The sequence below is a fragment of the Paramisgurnus dabryanus genome, chromosome 4, assembly GCF_030506205.2.
Source record: "Paramisgurnus dabryanus chromosome 4, PD_genome_1.1, whole genome shotgun sequence".
In the NCBI taxonomy this organism is placed as follows: Eukaryota; Metazoa; Chordata; class Actinopteri; order Cypriniformes; family Cobitidae; genus Paramisgurnus; species Paramisgurnus dabryanus.
In genome coordinates this window covers 14,960,334-14,980,184 of record NC_133340.1, presented here as the reverse complement: position 1 = coordinate 14,980,184, position 19,851 = coordinate 14,960,334, and the positions used below count along the sequence as shown (strand labels likewise).

At 35.2% G+C, this 19,851-nt stretch overlaps 1 pseudogene; it reads right to left on the bottom strand.

The window, feature by feature from the left end:
* Positions 1-468: 468 nt before the first annotated feature.
* LOC135746799 (von Willebrand factor A domain-containing protein 7-like) lies at positions 469-18,662 on the bottom strand (annotated as a pseudogene).
* Positions 18,663-19,851: the final 1,189 nt, after the last annotated feature.

The window sequence follows — 19,851 nt, the reverse complement described above, 5'->3', positions numbered from 1 at the left end:
AAGCTGCTTTGAAACATGGATTGTGAAATGCACTATACTGTACTGATAAAACTGGCTTTTCTACACAATGCTATGTGTATTTTGTTTACTAGTTGGGTTTTAAAAATAGATAAAAAAAATGAAGATTGGCCTCATTCTGCAGGAATTCAGACACAACACCACACATGAAAACAAGTTGAACACATGAATTGATTAAATGTACTGTATAGGACCTTGAATTGTAAATATTGTAAAAAAAATCCGAGTTAATTTTTGCCCCCTTCAGCCGATTATTTTTTAATAAAGCAAGTTGTAATAACCCAGCAGTTTGTATAAAACAACCCAGCATTTGGTTGAAACATAGTAATTTTTTTTACCCGTATGGTTAAAAACAACCCAGCATTTTTATGAGTGTATGTTAGAATGGTTTTGAGTAAGCAGCAGGCAGTTTTGTGCACTTTAACTCTTTTTATTTAACAGTGTCAAAAATCATCAAGGTATGTAGACATGGTAAAAAAAATATGTTAAAAGAGCTGCAAGCAGCAATTACATCATTTCGTTTCTAAAATGAAAATAAAGGCTTATTTTTAATAATTGAAGAGTTGTAAATACACATACAATAGTGTCTAGCTATTTGTATATGTCTCCCGTTACTCTCCATTACAGCAAAAGAGAAACAAATAAGCCAAAGAGAGACAGAAACTGAAGCCACTGAACTTTATGCTTGTAGCTGAGGCAGTGAGTCGAACTGTGGCATAATTTAGATCAGTGGACCCTGGAGCTTCTGCCTCAACAATGAGTGTAACATCAGTCCCAGACTCTGTGTTGGAGGGCACGGTCATCATTCCTGTCCCCTGAACACTTCCTCCTGTTGACACATTTAGGGAACTGGGGACGGTCACAGTGAAGCCGTTGCTCGTCCTGGCTCGGATAGTGTAGTTACCTGCTGTAGTATTAGTAGCCACTGTAAAGTTGAAACTGAAAGGAACTCCAGGAATTGTAGTGGTTTGTGTTTCAACCTGTGGATGATGGGAAATGTGTCTCAGACAGTGATGTAATGCAACTTGGCCGTGAAGTATAATATAAAAAAAAAAAAAAATTGTGACATTATCATTTATGCATCTGATGGATGCTTTATCCAAAGCGTCTTACAATTCAAGCTCCTATACAGTACATTTGATCAATTCATTTGTTTCCTAGAAATCAATGACTTTAGCATTTCTATCAGATAATGAGATTTTAACTATAATGATGTACAGATGTTTGTGTCAAGACCCATTATCTGTGACATTTTGGTTTTTAACCTCACCGCGACTGTTATTCTTGATCCTTTATGATGAATGGATGATTGCCTTTGAAATCGACTAGATGATGATGAGTTATTCAACAGCCCTTTAAGTTGGAGCGCAAATTCACCCTCTGGGATTCTGTTTAGGCTGACCAGGTAGTCTGTATCACCCACTGATGTAACGTTTCCATTACCAACACTGGATCCTGAAGCATCAACTAGAAGTACATCAGTCACTGTGGCCGATTCACCTCCAGACAATGAGAGAAACAGGGTGGCATTCTGACCTGGTCAACAAATCACATGAAGTCAATGAAGCCTTTACACTTACTTATGGGGAGTAAATGTGTTAGAAACAAACAAATCATCTACCAATAGAAGGGCGAGTGAAGATCTGTCCCCAAGCTTCTCCATGACCTCCCAAAATTATGTTCACAAAGTAAAAGAGGACTTCCACTGAACTCTGACCTGCAGCAACAATTTAAATAATATACCAGTTTAAATACAGCTTAAGTCCTGTGGTACAAATGAATGGATTTTAACACAAATGTATTTAACAGAGCAGTAGCCATCCTAGTCGAAGGTTTCTTTTTCCAAAATTGGAACTTTTTGCAGTTTTCTTCTCATCTTGTATTATAAGTAAGGAATAATTGATGACGGGCCATTTAATTATAATAGTTATAATTATTACAAGCGTCCTTTGAATTATTTGAAAATAATGCACACCGGTGGTGTAATGGCACAATGCGAACCACCTTGGGTGCACAAACATTGCTCTGGAACCTGTTTTTAAGACATTTTAAAGGTTAGGTGTGCAGTTTTTGAAAAAACAACACCCATGGAACATTTCTCAGCCAATCAGAATAAAGCATTCAACAGCCCTGCGGTATAATTATTATTAATATATAGGTTGTGTTTAACACATTAATTGAAGCAGAATCACAAAAGTAGTGCTTTAACAAGTTTAAGGCTTCAGTATGGTTTTAAATATTTTATATATAGCACAAATAAATACAACAGAACAAACAAATAAATGCTGTACTTAAAGTAAAGCATAATAGGGCATTCACTGTATAAATAAAATGTAGATTAATCATTTTTAAATATGTATGCAACATGAGCAGTGAGTGATTTTTTTTTTCTTTGTCCGTTGTTTTCTTAACCAACATTAGTTTAAGGCAGGGTTTCCCAAACTGGGGTAAACAAACTGGTTTGTGAGTTGATAAAAAACAATTAATTAATTACAATTAAATCATAATGTAGCATTTATGAATATTTTTAAAATTAAAAAGTCTAAATAAAACACTTACGTAAACAACAGATATATTTTATTTGTTTAGTTTGAATGTCATGTAGCTAACAAAACTTAGAAAACTGAGGACTGAGATACATTTTAAGTACCAATAAAAAATGACCAAATTACTTTGTAACAATATTAGTTTCAAGTTTAAAATGTATATAATATCTATATCTTTAAAGTTAAACATGCAAATGTGCTATTAAGTTATTTAAATACTAACCTAAAATCTCAGTGGGAACTTCAAGTCAATAATTTAAGTCAAGGGGTTCGGCTGACAAATAAAGTTTGCTTTGTTCGAACCACCGGAACCCACTCTGGCTACAGGACTGTTAAATGCAGTGGATTATGAATTTGAAACATGTTTAACTTGTTTAAACCAGTTTTAAAATGCACATAAACACAAAAAACAATCTAATCGCATTAATATTTTTAATGCACCATGATGCTACACAACCAAACATAGCCTGTATAGAATAGTGTGCTATACAGGATGTTAAAGTGTTTATTCTAATAATTATTTTATAATAAATGTTATTTTTAATTGAACATTTGTAAACTTTCATCTTACTGTAGCACTACTGCCACTGCTTTATAGAGATACATTTTAACAAAATATTGTTATTAGATACTGGCCAGCTGTCTGATTTAGATTTTAAAAAGCTATTTTATACATAAATTTAAATAAGCAGATAATTAAAAAGCAGACCGTCTTGACAAATGACCTGAAAGAAAGAACATTCACTATCAAGACACATGAATAAAGTCACATAAAGAAAACAAAAACTTTACCATTGACTTTCATGGTGTATGAGCTTGTGGAGTTAACACTGATGCCCCATTCCCCTTTCTGGTAGTCGGAGTTGAGTTTTATTTTCATTAGATTTCCCACAGTCTGAATGCTACCAAGCCCGCCATTTATTACTGAACCTGACTGAGTCCCACCTGAGAGGAACAGAAATTAAAGCAGATTTGTCAAGAGTGGCATAAAGAATTAGGCGGCATTCCACATATGCTTCAAATTGAGACAGGTGTTCTGTATCTTGCTGTTCATTTGAGCTCACCTGAAGGGCTGTAGATGGTAACATCCAGTGAATCCCCAGTGATGTACACAATCACATTGGACAGAGATGAATCCAACGGAAAAGAAAAATTTCCTGCATTTCCTGCACTTCTTGACACCTGAAGAACTGTGACCTTTGACAAAAACAGAGATATGTCAAGATTTGAGCAATTTCACAGTTACTTCCAAAATCTGATGTACTGTAGCAGAAACCTAAATAAGATTAGCATAAGATTGATAACATAATGCAAAGGTCTATTTACCTTATGTATGTTATGTCTCATTTTTACATGGTAAAATATCCATGGTAACGACTGCATATAAGAAGTTTAAAGCATTGTTAAAATATACCTGGCCAGAGGTAAATAAATCTGTAATGGCTGTAGAGGCTTCAGAAAGCGTGGTTTTTGTGACTTCTAGGGTTTGTCCACCAGAGACATGGGCCAGGTCTCTGTACAACTGTAGTTCTGATTGAGTCATCGGCCTCGATGAGGAGCTCTGGGAGTCTGAGACTTCTGGTGAGATGAAGCTGGTCAACAAGAAAGTGACCTGGATGAAAAGACAAAGACAAAGTATAAAAGTTTTAGATGTAAATGTTTCCTCAACATCACTTAGCCTAACAAAATTAACAAAGAAAATATTAGGATGTGCTATGCAGGAACTCACTGTGGATTCGGTGCTTTCTATCATGGCTCCAACAGAGTTTTTTAATTCAGGGTCCTTTGCTGAAGCATCCGTGAATACAAAAATGTCTGATGATGGTGGAGCTCTTGTTAATGCCATCTGGAGATCCATGAACAATAAAACAGAAAATATCTTTAAAGCCTAAAATCACTTCATATTTTTTCTGTTGTGCATTATTATGAACATCAAAAGCTCCCAAATGTAAACTTTCATAATATCTTAATATTTAAAGCTGACCTAATATGCAAAGTTCACTTTTACAAGGTATAAATAACCACCGTACATAGAAGAAAATAAGATTAAAACATGGCAGTGTCTGAATTTAATTTGTTTCAGATTTAAGCCTATAGTGATGTCATTGTAAGCCCCACCCACTGTTAATGATTATTTAGATTCTGTTAGCAAAGATCCCACCCTAACTGCCCACAGTCCACCATGTTCATATCCTCGCCTTGAGCTGCTAGTATAACGTTTCAGCTACGTATACTTTACAAATGTTTCGTTTTAGGATGTAGTAATTAATATAGACTCTGAGACATTGAGGACACAGTGGAATAATATTATTTTAAATAATAGGCTATTAAATATAAGGGCTCTATCTTACACCCGGCGCAATGCAGCGCAATGCAGTGCAATGCGCGACGCAAGTGTCTTTCGCTAGTTTCCACCCTAATTTTTACGTTGTTTAAATAGCAAATGCATTTGCGCCCCCTTTTGCGGCCATGGGCGTTCTGGTCTGAAAACGAGGTGTGTTCAGGCGCATTGTTGGCGCGTTGCTATTTTGAGGCAACTAAAATAGACTACGCCATTGACCAACAAAAACCTGGTCTAAAGTCTAAAGTCAATGGCGCAATGTGTTTTATGTGATTTAAAGAGCGCATTAGTAAAATGCGCCTATAAACGGGAGGACAACGCGGGTTTGCTTATCACAAAGTACATGAATGCGCAGCAGCACAAAAATGCTTTTAAATATGAAAGATTAAAGGATTGAATGTAAAAGATTATTATTGAATCTCTTGGACATAAATGAGGACTAATTATGAGACGTTAGAAGGCGCAAAGAGCTGCTTCACCTGCAGCCTGGTAAGTAAATAAATGCTTTGCTTTGAACAAATGCGTCTGTTTTTAAATGTTTTTTATGCTACCTCATGGATTTATTGTATATGATGACTCTGTAACTGTGGATATGGTGAGATGAGAACAATTTTTAAGTAATGCTTAAAAAAACTCTTTGCTAAAAAAAACCGCTGTCCAAAGTGCTGAAACGTGGGGAGAGCCATTTGTAAATTCTTTATCTCCTGTTTGTTACAAATAAAGTATTTTTAGAGTACAAACCTTATCTTAGATACTTGTAAATTATGTTTTGATGATATTGGATAGCCATACATTTAAAGCAATTACAAGCCTGCTTTTTACTTCCATGACTAAAAGAAAACGGGTTTTAAAGGTTTTAATAAAAAAATAACAATTTCAATACAAGTGAAAAACAACACAATTATTTAACATTAATCTTAAACTGGGGATCTTCTACCTCCGCTTAGTTTTTCAGTTTACAAAGTCCGTCATCTAAATAGGGATTAGACATAGCGCCAGCGCAACTTGCTTTTAAAGGGAATGAGAGCTGTGACTCTCATTGGTTTACTGCACGTTACGCCCAAAATACTCCCATTACAATAGGACCTACCCTTTTCGACCATGCGCTCGGCGCAAAAACCATTTTTCCCGTCATTAAATTAGCAAAAGTGGATTTGGACACGCCCATTTAGACGTTGTGCTGTGCGCTTTAGACAATTCGCTTAGATCGTTAAAATAGGGCCCTAAATGTATTATCTGTATGCCCTGAGCATGGTCTTTTGACCGAAAGCTTGGTGATTAAATTTGGTGATTAAATTTGCTTTGAGGATTCAAGTGTGCAGACAGTTTATTTATTCTGAAGCAAAATATAAAAGTTTACATGTCCAAAGTATTGTACGCACCAGTAGCCCTGATAAGCACATCTCTGGGAAGTCTCCTCCACCAGATACTAAAAGAGCATTGATTCGCTCTTTGAACTCATCAATATCCCCAGTCCTTGTCAATTCGACACCTGTAGGCATGAGAAACATACACACATCACTAGAGCTTTAGAATAACAAGAACAACATGCACAAGCCCTGAATATAAACTACTCATATAATGCCCACCTTTATTGCCACCCATTTTGACATTAATGGCTTTATGTTAAGTTATTTTAAGGGGACAGCAAATCTATATTGCTATACTAACAGCACATTGTCTACTCTAAATTATATCCAAATTTCATTTCTAGTATTGTCCCTGGAGAAGATATATTAAAATATTTGCTGAAATGTGAAGAGTGTACTCAGGTGTTTAGTTTAGTTCCTGCCATGTATCGTATCACATTGTGAAACTCCTTACTCATGCTGTCGGATAACCAATATTAAGCTTGCTTTTTAAACATAGTATGCCTACCTGTGTCATCAAATGTTATTAGCATGTAATCTGTAGGTTCTTCTGGTGTTCCTTTCCTGCTGTCTATCATATTGATGGACACTTTCTTGATTTCAGCAATTTCATTAGACATACTACCTGTGATGTCAATCACAAAAACCAGCACAATGGTACGACTGAGGCCTATTAACCTAAAGGAGATGCAAGATTGCAGAAAAAAAGAAACATACAAAATCAGATTTAAGGGAAGGTTCAGCCTAGGGACAATTCTACCTCTACACACTCTTTATCATCTGATTTGTGTGATGTAATTCAACATTTTTATATAGTTTTGTATTATTGTGGGAGACACAGTCAACATATATAAACATTTAATACATTATTGACTGTCACACAGAGACGTAATGTGTATATAGCATAAAACCTCAAAATCAATTAAGCATCTTTTCATGTGTTACTTTGTTTCAAGGGCAACATATGATAAATTCTTCACTGTTTAATAACATGCTTCATTCTGGATGCAATGAATTATTAGTGAAATAACTGTGCACAAAGATGATAGCTCAAAGTCCATTTCTTAATATTTATATCTAGATTCACTCCCAGAGGGGGCGCGGAATCATTATGATGCAAAAATGTGTTTCTATAATAATTTTATATAAATATGCTGGTAACACTTTACAACAAGGTTAAAAATTAGTAAATGCAAACTAAAATGAACTAAAAATTATCAATACTCCTACAGCACTTATTAATTTTAGTTCATGTTAATTTTAAAATTCAAGCGTTGTATTTGTAACTGTTAAAATTAAATAATGCTCAAACAAATTAGCGTCGCACACCTGAAGTAGATAGGTGTGTAGGATAAGAAGACACAAAGTCTCGTAACATACACAAAAGGCAATTCCCGCACACTATCTGCTTGCTGAAAAAGTTTTTAATAATCGTTGCGTTGCAACGTTTCGATCTTACGATCTTCCTCAGGCAACTGCAATTGTTACAAACAACATCCAATTTCAAATGAACAAATGACCAATCACAGTTGGGAAACATCAAGTCACATGATAAATAGATCATTCAGAATCAGATCTTTTTCAGCAAGCAGATAGTGTGCGGGAATTGCCTTTTGTGTGTGAACATTAAATAATGCACCATGAAATATCAGTCCCAGCACCATGGGTGGGCTTTAGGCGGCCGGGCCCGCCCTGTGAGTCACTAGTGCCGGCCCAGGACGAGCCTGTGGTCTCCCTTCACATGTTATTCAGCTCCATGTACCACCAACCAGTCCTTGCTTGTTTACACCTTTTTTTATGAGCTACTGTTATTAAAAGTTATTGTTTTGTATAACTTCTGAATAAAAATAAAAAATGTGTTTGGTCTGATTAAAAAAAAAAAGATATATTTTAAATGTATTTGATTTGGTTTGTAGATAGTAAGCGCGGAAATGTTTGGTTGTTTGCTAAGCGCGCCACCGCTTACGTTAAGACACGATTTGTAGTGAGACTGACACGTTATGGTTCTGCTGTGATCTTTGAACTATATTTTCGCTGCTGAAACAACAAAAACAGTCAACATTGCATCTAAAATGTAAGTGGGTTCATATTTTTTACTTGTTTAGTGAACTGTCATGAAATCTGTCACATTTTCAACCGTGATGTGATGCTGCTTAACTGTATCATGTTATTAAAAACTCCACATTTTTATCGCAGTATGTTTAAGCCACTTAACACAGTGTTAACTCACTTTGTGTTAGCTGCGCTTATTTGTTTAACTTAGCGTTATTACATTATGCACTTTCAGTCGCCATTGAGACTAAAGGATGCAGAATCATAATCGTGTTTTGGTGATTGTTATTGGAGTTTTAATCAGACTAGGCTACTTGTCCGTTCGAGCAAGTAAAATTCTCTTTCACTTGGCCTTTTAAAAAATCCACTTGTCTCTGACAAGCGTTGATGTCGAGCCCTGCAACGTGTTTTTATTTGTTTAGTTGGCTAACTGTTAGGTCCAATCTTTACGACTCCTCCGTTGTATTGCGTTAATGAAGAGGTATGTTAGTTCTTTCTCGCTTTTTTGTCCATTTAATTCATAATTAATGATATTATGCATTGCAGCAAGGTTCTCATTTGTGCCCCCCCTGAAAAAATGAAATGCCCGTCCGTGAATTTGTGTCTGGCGCCGGGTCTGTGAACTATCAATAAAATTAATACATTTCATGAGTTCGCATCAACATGTAATCGATAGGAAATGAGATAAAGCATATATGGCGTGCTGTCCAAGGGGAGATCGGAATTTTAGCTGGACCCGCAGAGTACTCCCCCATCTTTAACTGGGATAGATGAAACTAGAGTGAGGTGATGAGGTTATGGGGTGGAGGAGGGATGCTGAAAAAAAAGTCACAGGACAGAGGTGATGGACGGCTATTTAGGCACCTCTAAGCGCTGATTGGTTAGATCACATGACCATGCTCCTTCCTCCAACTTAATTAAATAAACTTCATGTTGAAAAACTATATTGTTTACTGTTTGTAAAAAAAACAGTGTGAATGTTTATGAATGTTTACTAATACAACCTTATTATAAAGTATTAGCAATAGCTATGTTTATTGGCTAGTTTTAAAAAAAGTGATGTGCCTTCAAAGCAATTAAATAATAATTTAACGAAAAAATGTTGATTACAACATTGCAAAGTTGAAGAATCTTCTTTCAAGCAAAGATTTACAAGTTGTGATTTATGTTAGTTATGGTTAGATTATTGCAACTCTCTTTATTCTGGTGTCCCCTAATCTACATTATCACAATTGAAAGTTGTTCAAATTGCGACCACAAGGCTCTTTTGACTGGGTTTTAAAAAGGGACCATATCTCCCATTTTTCCTCCTTTCACTGGCTTCCAAATAAATTTAGAGTTGATTTTAAAATCCTTATGTTTGTATATAAGGCGTTGTCTGGCCGTGCACCAAGGTATATAAGTGATCTTGTGTCATACTGTCCTGCTAGGGCAAAACAAATTTATTTAACTTGCAAAACTGATAAACAGTTCATGTAATAAGTTAGGTCAAGTTTTGTTAACGCAATAAGTAAATATCATATTATTATAAATATAGTACATGAATATATATTGCTCTTTTGTTTTATACTGTACGCTCCCCTACCGAAGAAAGGCTGTTTCTCCCGCAGCCTGTCTAATGTCTTCCAGTAGCTCCATGGTAGCATTGATGGCCATGTTTGCAGCTTCTAGTGAAGGAAGCCATGTTCTGACTTGAGGTCATCCTTATTGATGCCTCCAGTGGGATTTTTTCTGCTAGTTTGATCAAAGAAGCCACCATGGCTACATTTGCCTGAAAGAGAAATATGTACCCAATGTTTTTTTTTTAAATGTACATGACCAAGATTATTCATATTGACAGAGTTTCAGCCCTTCTCTTTCACAGCTTCTTGTAACTTTCATGGTTCCTTTCAAAATTCAAAGAGAATAGCAAGCCAAATAATAAATAATTTACCCTCTACAGCACAGGGTTGCCCTCAGGCGACGGAAACTTTTCTTAAACACAGAGCATGTTTCTTTAAATGATCACATATCACATATTAACCAGTAACAAGCAAACCAAGCAAATGTACAGTTAGATGAACAGCCGTTCTGACAACTATTTGCTGTGCAGCTTAATCAGACATTCAAGGTCAGATAACATACTGCTAATGCTTTCTTACCTGCAGGTTTGTCAGGTAATAAAAGGCTACTATATCCAGTAGTTATTATCTTCTGCTGCAGGATCTCAGGTAGAATGTTATCACTGCAGTTGTCATCAACACAGCTTTTGCATGTCGCTGTTTTGGGGTCTAAAGACGTACATACATTTCATAAGTGTGTGTGGGAAGTGTGTAAACACTGTGTCAAACAAATGTGGTCAATTTATCCTCCTAATAATTTTCATCATAAAACTATTTCTGTAATAAAAAACAACAAAATGAAATTATCGATTGTGACATGAGTGAAACGGCTGAATAGAGCTTTAAGGGGTGGTTTCCTGGACAGGGGTTATCTTAAACCAGGACTGGGCCTACATTAAATTAGGAAATATAACTAGTTGTAACAAACATGCCTTACTAAAAACATTACTTGTGTGCATTTTGAGGCAAAACAAAGGGCACTGATGTGTTTAAATGTCAGTTCAAATTGTTTTCAATTATTTTAGTCTAGGACTAATCAAATCCCTCTTCGGGAACAAGTAGAGGTAGCTGCAGGCTGGAGCAATGGGCGTGGCAAGAGGTCGGAAAGAAATGGGGCGTGCCACGAGGAATGGGGCGTGCCGTAAGGTCTTTTCAATTGGACGCGAAAAGCTTCCTGATCCGCATAAAAGCGAGCCATAAACTTAATCACTATATATTATGTTGCTTGCTGATGTATGTATATAAACAATTTTATCGTAACACATAGAGCAACACTCACACGCTGTTTGCTGATTCACTCACTTCTTTTACTGCTTTATTCAGTACAGAACTCACTCTAATATAGAACACTGTTGCCCCCTAATGGCAACTCTTCATATAGCACAACATTTAGCTGCATATATAACACTATACAAAATACATTTCTTTCACTGTAAAAATAACAATAATGATATTGAGAATACATTCAAAAGTACGTTACCTTCGACACCTTCTGAATGGCGCGGGTTACATGACGTCATTACCACCGCAACTTTTTCAGGATCAATCATTAAAAACATTCATAATGTTTGTGATAAATTCACTTTTTGTAAAACATCACTTAAAGATATTAAACATTTATTTTTGTATTGCCCTTTTTCTATTTCATTTTGGACTAACTTCAAAATAGATATTCTTAAAATAGAAATTCCCAGTATTAAAATTTAGAACCTCATGACATTTAACTTTGTTTCCAAAACCCATATTTTTCTGGAAAAAAATATATAATTAAATTATTTTGTCGACGTTTTATATGCATAATAGACATATAAAAGAAACCCTCCTATATTACCTTTCATAAGACCTCGCAGTATACTTTGAAACCCTTTCAAACATGATATCACAAAACAAAAAGTTTTTGAAAATATCTATAACTACTTTGATTCATAAACTTTTATTTTTGTATTTATTTGTATTTTTCATTTTATACTTGTTATTCTCCGATTATCACATTTTGAGCTGTATTTACAATGCTTTGTATTCATCGTTTTTTATTGCATTCTACTTGAAATGTCTGTATTTGAACTAAATAATAAAATAAAAAAATCATTAAAAAACAAATTATTATTTTAAAGATAAAAATGTCTCTAAAAGTACTGTTATTTTTATAAAAATGGTACAGCAAATGTTTTGGCTGTATAAAGGCATATACGTGTTTGATCAAACACTCACCATATAATTATTAAATGAAGCGGTTTAATAAACTTATTTTAAGTGATATTAATCAATTAAGCAAAACAAACACCATTTTATCCAAAAAACATTTATTCAGTCATTTTTACAATAGTTTTTTTGAAACGTCAATTGAAGTTGTCATCAAAGGCTTGTGTTCTTGTGTTCAAAACTCATTCCTTCGAACAGAAGCCATCAAACTCTCTATCTAAATAGAACGCACAGTGACCCCCTTCATGGCGAACCGCGCGAAGTCTGTGGCTTTGCAAAATGGCTTTGTATCTTGCGATATTCACAAGGTCTAACAACACTTAGAGCACAGAACGAACATCGACATAAATGCAGTCATTAATGCAGTCAAATAATTCTCACTGTAACATGTATCTGTCAACAACAATTAAATAATCCCCGAAGCTGAACAGACGTCAAGCAAAGAGACCATCAAATTATATCGCGACGCGCATGTATTATATCCATCTTCTTTCCTTCAAAAGAAAATTACGATTTCTTTTTAGCTAAAGGAAATGACGTATAACTATGGTTACGGCTGATTGGCCAATGCAGTTGCCAGGAGGAAGCTCCTTTGACCAATGAGAAACCTCTTACCACGCCCCTACCTCCTGCCACGCCCCTACCTCTTGCAACGCCCATTGCTCCGAGCTGCAGCTACCCCTGTCTCTTCGGGAACCCCCCCCCCCCCCCAAGTGTCATATGTAACGGCAACTGTTAAAATAAATATTTAGATAAATAAAAGAAAGAAACTACTTTACCTGCTGTGTTGTTGAGGGGAAGGTCTGGTTTGATCAGTGCACTAAAAGAAAAAGTGTATCCCAGTTCTACCCAGTTACTGTGACTGTAGAAATCCTGCACACAAAAACAAATTCATTTGCTAAACTGGTGATGCGGAATGTGGTTAAAAACATCTAACATAAACATTTAAAGTTAAATGTTTATGTAAGGTTAAAGGGGCACTCCACTGTTTTTGAAAATATGCTCATTTTCCAGCCCCACTGAGTTAAACATTTGATGTGAATGTCTCAAATGAATAGAATTTCAAATGAAGCGAGTGAACTCAAATGTTCAAGAGTCCAACTACGCGTGAATAGCGCATATTTGCCACCTCTACCACGGCTGGTGTAAACGCAGCATTAGTTTTGGAGTCCATTCAGCTGATCTCCGGGTCTGGCGGTACCACTTTTAGCTTAGCACAATTCATTGAATCAGATTAGACCATTAGCATCGCGCTCAAAAATAACCAAAGAGTTTTAATATTTTTCCTTTTTAAAAATTGACACGTCTGTAGTTACATTGTGTACTAAGACCGACGGAAAATTAAAAGTTGTGAAGGGTTCCAAAACACAAAGAATCAAATGTTTAACTCTAGGGGAGCTGGAAAATTAGCATATTAAAAAAAGTGTCCCTTTAAACTATGGTTATTGTGGTTATACTTCAGTAAGCTTGTTGTTACTACAAATAAAAACACATCATGGTTAAAGTAAATTTTTTGTAAGGATAAAGATATGACAAGTAACCTAAAAACTTCAATCACACCAACTATTAATAATTATTTCAAATAATTAACTGTGAAAATGTATTCAGATTTGTTGTTAATACCTTTATTGAAATTAAATAGTTACAAGCTCACTATCACTAGCAGTTATTTAGTAATTATTTTAATGATTCTGTTGGTTTGAAACAGAAAGGAATTTTACTCCAACAGTTTTCACAGACTAGCCGCTGGAATCCAGTAACATACCTGTAAAGTATGTGTCACAGCCCCCAGGTTCTTTCTTGCAGACAAGTAGTTTCCCTCTTTCAGATTGACTTTCACTTTGGCTACGCCCTTAGTGATGATGTCCCGTCCTTCGCTGAATTTCTCATTATCAAAATGAGGTGGGTCACTCAATATTTTTCTGTCCACAGCTATATTGTTCAGGTAAATTGTAACAATTGCCGATTTAAAATTGTTTGAATTTGATAGAACAGGATTTGAACTCAAGCAGGCTTTTTGAACAATAGCTGCAGTTAGTTTGTTGTTGACCTGAAAATGAGGAGTGAGGAAAATCACATTCTGGGCTTACCAACATCACTCTTATAGAATACCGGCTTATTGGTATAAAAACTTTATCATCAAAAAATATAATTGTAGACATACACAGCAGATAAATGCTATAATGTTATATTTTGTGTGTTACAGAATAAACAACAAAGAAGCCCAGCACACTGATAAAATGCTCCAATATTAATTTAAAAGTGCAAAGTTTCAACCTTCAGGCCTTCATCTGGCAATATCAATGTGTGTGTTACCTCATCGCCATTAAGTAAAATTAATAAGGTCATTTATTTACAGCAATTTAAATTTTTTTCTCTCTCTCTGTGGAAAATGTTTTTTTAATGTTAAAAGAATCTCCCATCCTAGTGTAACATGCAGAGAAATCTAAAAAAATCATGAACAAACATAGGGCCACCATTCTGCAGAATCTGCTCCATTTATAATTAAACACAACTTGAACCAGTCAAACAAGATTGTCAGGTTTTCTTAAATTCATGACAGAAGTGTAGAAGCAGGAACTATTTCTTTATAGTGGCCCTCTGGATACAGGGTTTGTCATCTCTGCTTATTTGGTTTGCTCCTATACCTCACTTACAGGTAGTGTAAAGTCTTTGCCCTGGGCTTTGGCTATGTCACGACACACTTCCGCCGTCTTGAGGACAATGGCTGCCTCAGTGATTTCTTGATGATTGAGGGAGGCATCAGAGTGAGTAATTTTAAATCCACCAGCCTGGTGTGGTTGTAAGACTGCCCCCCAGAGGAGAAATGCAGCCACTACAACCAACGAAACCATTTTCAAACAAAATAACTGTAGAAAAAAATTAGAGAGTAAGTAAATAAGATTTGCAATTAAAAGACTGGAAAAGATAAACCCCTAAAAATGATCATTATGATCACTAGACACTAGATACCTTACTGTAGCTCCAGCTTTAAAAACTCAGCAGATCAGCTTGAAATGTTGATGATTTTTTTAGCATTGAAAGTGTTATAAATTGATAATAAAGTATTTTGATATATTGAACCTTTACAGTTTTTTATTTCATTTTTCATATAGCACCTCCTTCATGTTTTGCGATGTTACAGATGAATGAACTGTTGAATATTTATGCTGAAAACTAATATTTACAGAACTGAAATTATGTTGCTTTTATCAGTTTTCAATTTAAAACAAATATATTAATTAAGTAAATTACAATTAAGCATTAAAAGTATAATTATTACATAATAAGGGACCAGTCAAGTACCCATTAAAAACCCATACTGGGCCCTGGTAAATAATGTGAGCTTCATTAGGTGGGGCCAATATTGGCCCATGTGTGTTGCCCAGCTGGGCCCCACATAAGCCCCACTCAGTTACTATATCAAATTCATGTGGGCAACCCAGGTGGGGCCATAGTGGAGTCCATGGACAAACCCATATAGGGCCCACATAGGAAGCCCATATGGGGCCCACCTTGCAATATTGGCTGGGACATATCACTGCATCATCTCTTCTTTAATTCTAATGTTTTTAATTGTAAGCTAGTATAATGCATTATTTTCACGAAGATACATAGTGAAAGGTCTGTGTACATGTGTGGCGCACTTGCTGTCTCACATAAATGCCAACGGGGTGAAGCATTATCATAATCAATTACAATTTACTGTTTTGTAGTCATTATAATAAGTTGTTACAAACTTGGGACACAAAAGAAAGGCATCTGATCTGTCCAATTTCATATCAGCTTAAGCAAAGTTGTGCATATACCTGTCAGCGCGTGAGGACTGAACTAATTTTAGACTTTGCAGATGAACGGTCACATACAGCATAATAACACACAAGTAAACACACAGTTTAGGGAACATTTAGTTTTGGAATTGTGGCTATTGTGCATTAGGCTACTGCAGGTCAGTCGTTATTAAACTTTTTAAAGATTGACCTTAAAAAAACACCTCCCTCACTGTTGGCAATCAGGATTGATGATTGATTCATATGTTTTTATAAATATCAAACATTTATTAAAGGTTTATGCGGCTAAAGCGGTTAATTATTTTAATAACATTTGCCTTAAATCATCCTGTGACCTAGTTTTTAAAACCACTGTGACAGCTGTTAATCAAAAAACAAATAATGTATCTTCAAATCGTAGGCTATAATAATTTGTCATATTTTAATTTTGTTTCTTTGTTCTCATTTAATTACGGACTGTTTATTTATTTAATGACTTGAGAACGCCTTATATATATATATATATTTATTTAATAAAGCATTAATGTCATTTAAAAAAAAAAACAGAAAATTACCACCGCAAAAATCACGAAATCCTGGAGGGACTGATTTATGTAACATTATAGAAGTCACAAAAAAAATTAAAATAAGAACATTTCATTACCTTTGAGGAGGGTAGATTTGTAGCAGAATGTATTTGCAGGGTCCTTTAGTATATTTGTACTTGTTAAGATGTGATAAAAACCAACATCACACAGGAATCTTGATCTTGCAGGTGGGTCTCTGATCTGATAAATTCTTATGCTGAAAGGTGGAACTAAATGAGAACAGAGAAAGTTTAAGAGAAGGTAACCTCTCAAAAAGGCTTGCAAAATGTTGTTTACAGAGCCGTTATAGGCTGGAACGGAGGTTGATTTAATTCCTACGTAACATACCGGTTAAACTGTCCATTTTGTAAAGTACACTCTACAAACTAAACAATGACAAAGGGGTTTGCAAAGTCTTGGTGACTTCCGACCTGACACACCTGCCGAAAGATTCATGAGTATTGATGATGATGATTAATGAGACTGTATTTTTCTCTTAATATATTTTCTGATACAGCTTTAATAAACAAACAGTAAGACAAACTTTACAGAAATGGAATTTTGCAACTTTAAAATTTCAGGCAATTCCTATTGAAATTTCTATTGCCAGGTGAATGGGAACTGATTTAAGGACTAACTGTTGCCTGCTGCTAATGTTATATTATGTGCATGTTATGATAGAAAATGTAAATGCTAATGTAATCTAAATCACAATAATTCACAAATCTTCTAAACAATTTCATTCAGTTCATGAATGACACATTCTTCATTTTCACATAATATGTAGATGAAAGACAAAAATTGCACGTGTGACAAAATGCTTAGAAAAAGTTTAAGGGCTTCTTATAGAAAGCTAGCTCACCACCCTATATTAAAGGCACAATACATGTATAGCTCTTAACTTTATGCTAAATCAGTCAGGTCAGTTAGAACCTATAGAATTCAGAATTAAAAATAAATGTCCCATATCAGATCACATTTGTTGGATTGCTTTAAAGGTGTAATGTGTAACTTTTAGAAGGATATCTTGACAGGCAATATATTATACAAAACTATATTATCAGTGGTGTATAAAGACTTTACATGATGAACTGTATTGTTTTTATTATCGAATGAGCCGTTTTGATCTACATACACCTTGGGTCCCATTACATGAAAGTCCCATTATGTTTCTACAGTAGCCCTAAACGGACAAACGGTTCTACATAGCGCATTATGTCACTACGTTGTCTCAGACGACTGAATGTTTGTCCTGTGGTGGCTACCATATGCGTTTTTTTAATTGAGAAGTCAACTGTTGGCTGCAATATCACAATCTAGATGCCACTAACTTCAGAAAAAAGCATCTCGAGATTCAACTTCACCAGATTCCGTTTTATTTCCCACACCCTTATGTACTGTACCATGCAATATTGACAGATATTGGGACATATTTACTAACAACGTGCATCAGCACAAAATATCATTTTGTCATTAAATAACTACTGTCGGGATTTACTAAAGACACGCAGTGGGTAAATAGCACTAAAACGGTGTGTTCAAGTTATTTTGCAACCTACCTTATTGCATACTGTATGCATTTGAGTTTACCTTTCAGATGCAAAATTTAGGGAAGGAGAGTATTTAAATGATTCACGCAATCCTAATTACTAATGTTTGCTCGTGTGATATTAGTGGTATTTCCTCCATAAAAAATTGGTTGCAATTGTTGTTGATAGAAGAGGCATCACAGAAATTAGAGAGCGTGTGGTATTTTAACACGTAACAGTTTATTTGGAATGCTAAAGAAACATATTAGTCATAAATATTGTTTACCAAGACATGGTTTTTAATTTGCTTTAAGTCACACAATAACAAGGGTTTCAAAACTTCTTGTAAATCTTACTTTTTGTCCTCCAGTTCTTCTCAGTGTAGGCTACATGGCTTCGTTAGCTGGGATTTCACACCCCGAATTTTCAGATGAAATGTGAAATTGATAAAAAAAAAAAATTGAGACCTGTTACTACTGTACATTAAAAACAAATTTTATTATTTCTATTAGAACCAAAATAATTAAGATATTTGTAGACAAATCTTAAGCACTTTGCTTGAATTTTCAGATTAAATGTCCATGGTGCTGAGCTCAAGCGCATCAGGTGTTGGTAGATCACCTGCACCTGAGGATCATCAGCTCTGATTATTTGCACCTCTTAAATAATTTGCGCTGATCTTTGTAGATTGATGGTGGTTATGGATGGGTTTTATTTTTTTGATCTTTTTAGTAAATAACCAGATATTGTCATTAATCTTGTCATTAAACATAATCTTAAGCACTTAAGCATTGAAATATTACAAACCAACTGTGAGATCTGAACCTACAGCCTCATATAGTTGCAAGCTAAATTTGAACCTCTAAATCATTATCAGAATCATCGCTACCAATTTGCACTGGCAGGATGTTCAACTCTTTTTGTGTCATCGCAGTCTGATTGCTACAATTTATGACATCGGAATTCACTCTATAACCAAAAACAGGGTCAAGATCAGCCTACGCTGTAGCAAACACAATAGGAAAAAATAGTAAACAGATGTACCTGTACCTTATGACCAACCAACTGTCACACTACCTATCTGCTACCAAAGAAGAAATATAACAAGTCAAACAATAACATTGCTAAGCAAATATTCATGCTGCATACTGATTTAAATACCACAGATCTAAATGTTGGGATTAAATTGACCTGGTAGCACTACAAGAGGAACTACCAGCATAAAGGAGGTTATGGCTGCTATATTATAGACTCCAAAGTAGAGAAATAAATAAATAAATTGTGCAACAATTACACTACAGTAGGTGTTTTACCTTCAGATCGTTAACAAAATCTACTCTCAGATGTGAACAGGGCCAATATATGGAATGGGCAATAGATGAGGTGTGCAAGATGGGAGATGGCGTGGGTTTTTAGATTTGGCACATTCTGTGCACCCTTGCACAAACCTTCTGACAACTTTTCCCATGTTGTGTCTCTTTGGATTTAAAGTTAATAGTACCGTAATAATACGTTAACGTTAAAAGTTAAAATTAAAATGAATTATATATAAAAAGTGCAAACGAATGAATGTATGAATAAAGTAAAATAATTAAAGTAGAATACTGCAAACCTGGGTTTTTACAGTAATGGCACTGCATTTAGTAGAATTTAGTTACTGTAAACCTGAAATACAGTTTCTAGTACTGTAAATCTCATTACAGTAGCTTACTGGCAACAATGTTATTTAAAACACCTCTGTATTCAGAGTACAGAAGCCAAGGAGTAACAGCAGGGAATAAAGGCCTCAGGAGCACGGCACAATTTCCTTACACTTGTGTGGAAACACTCTTACT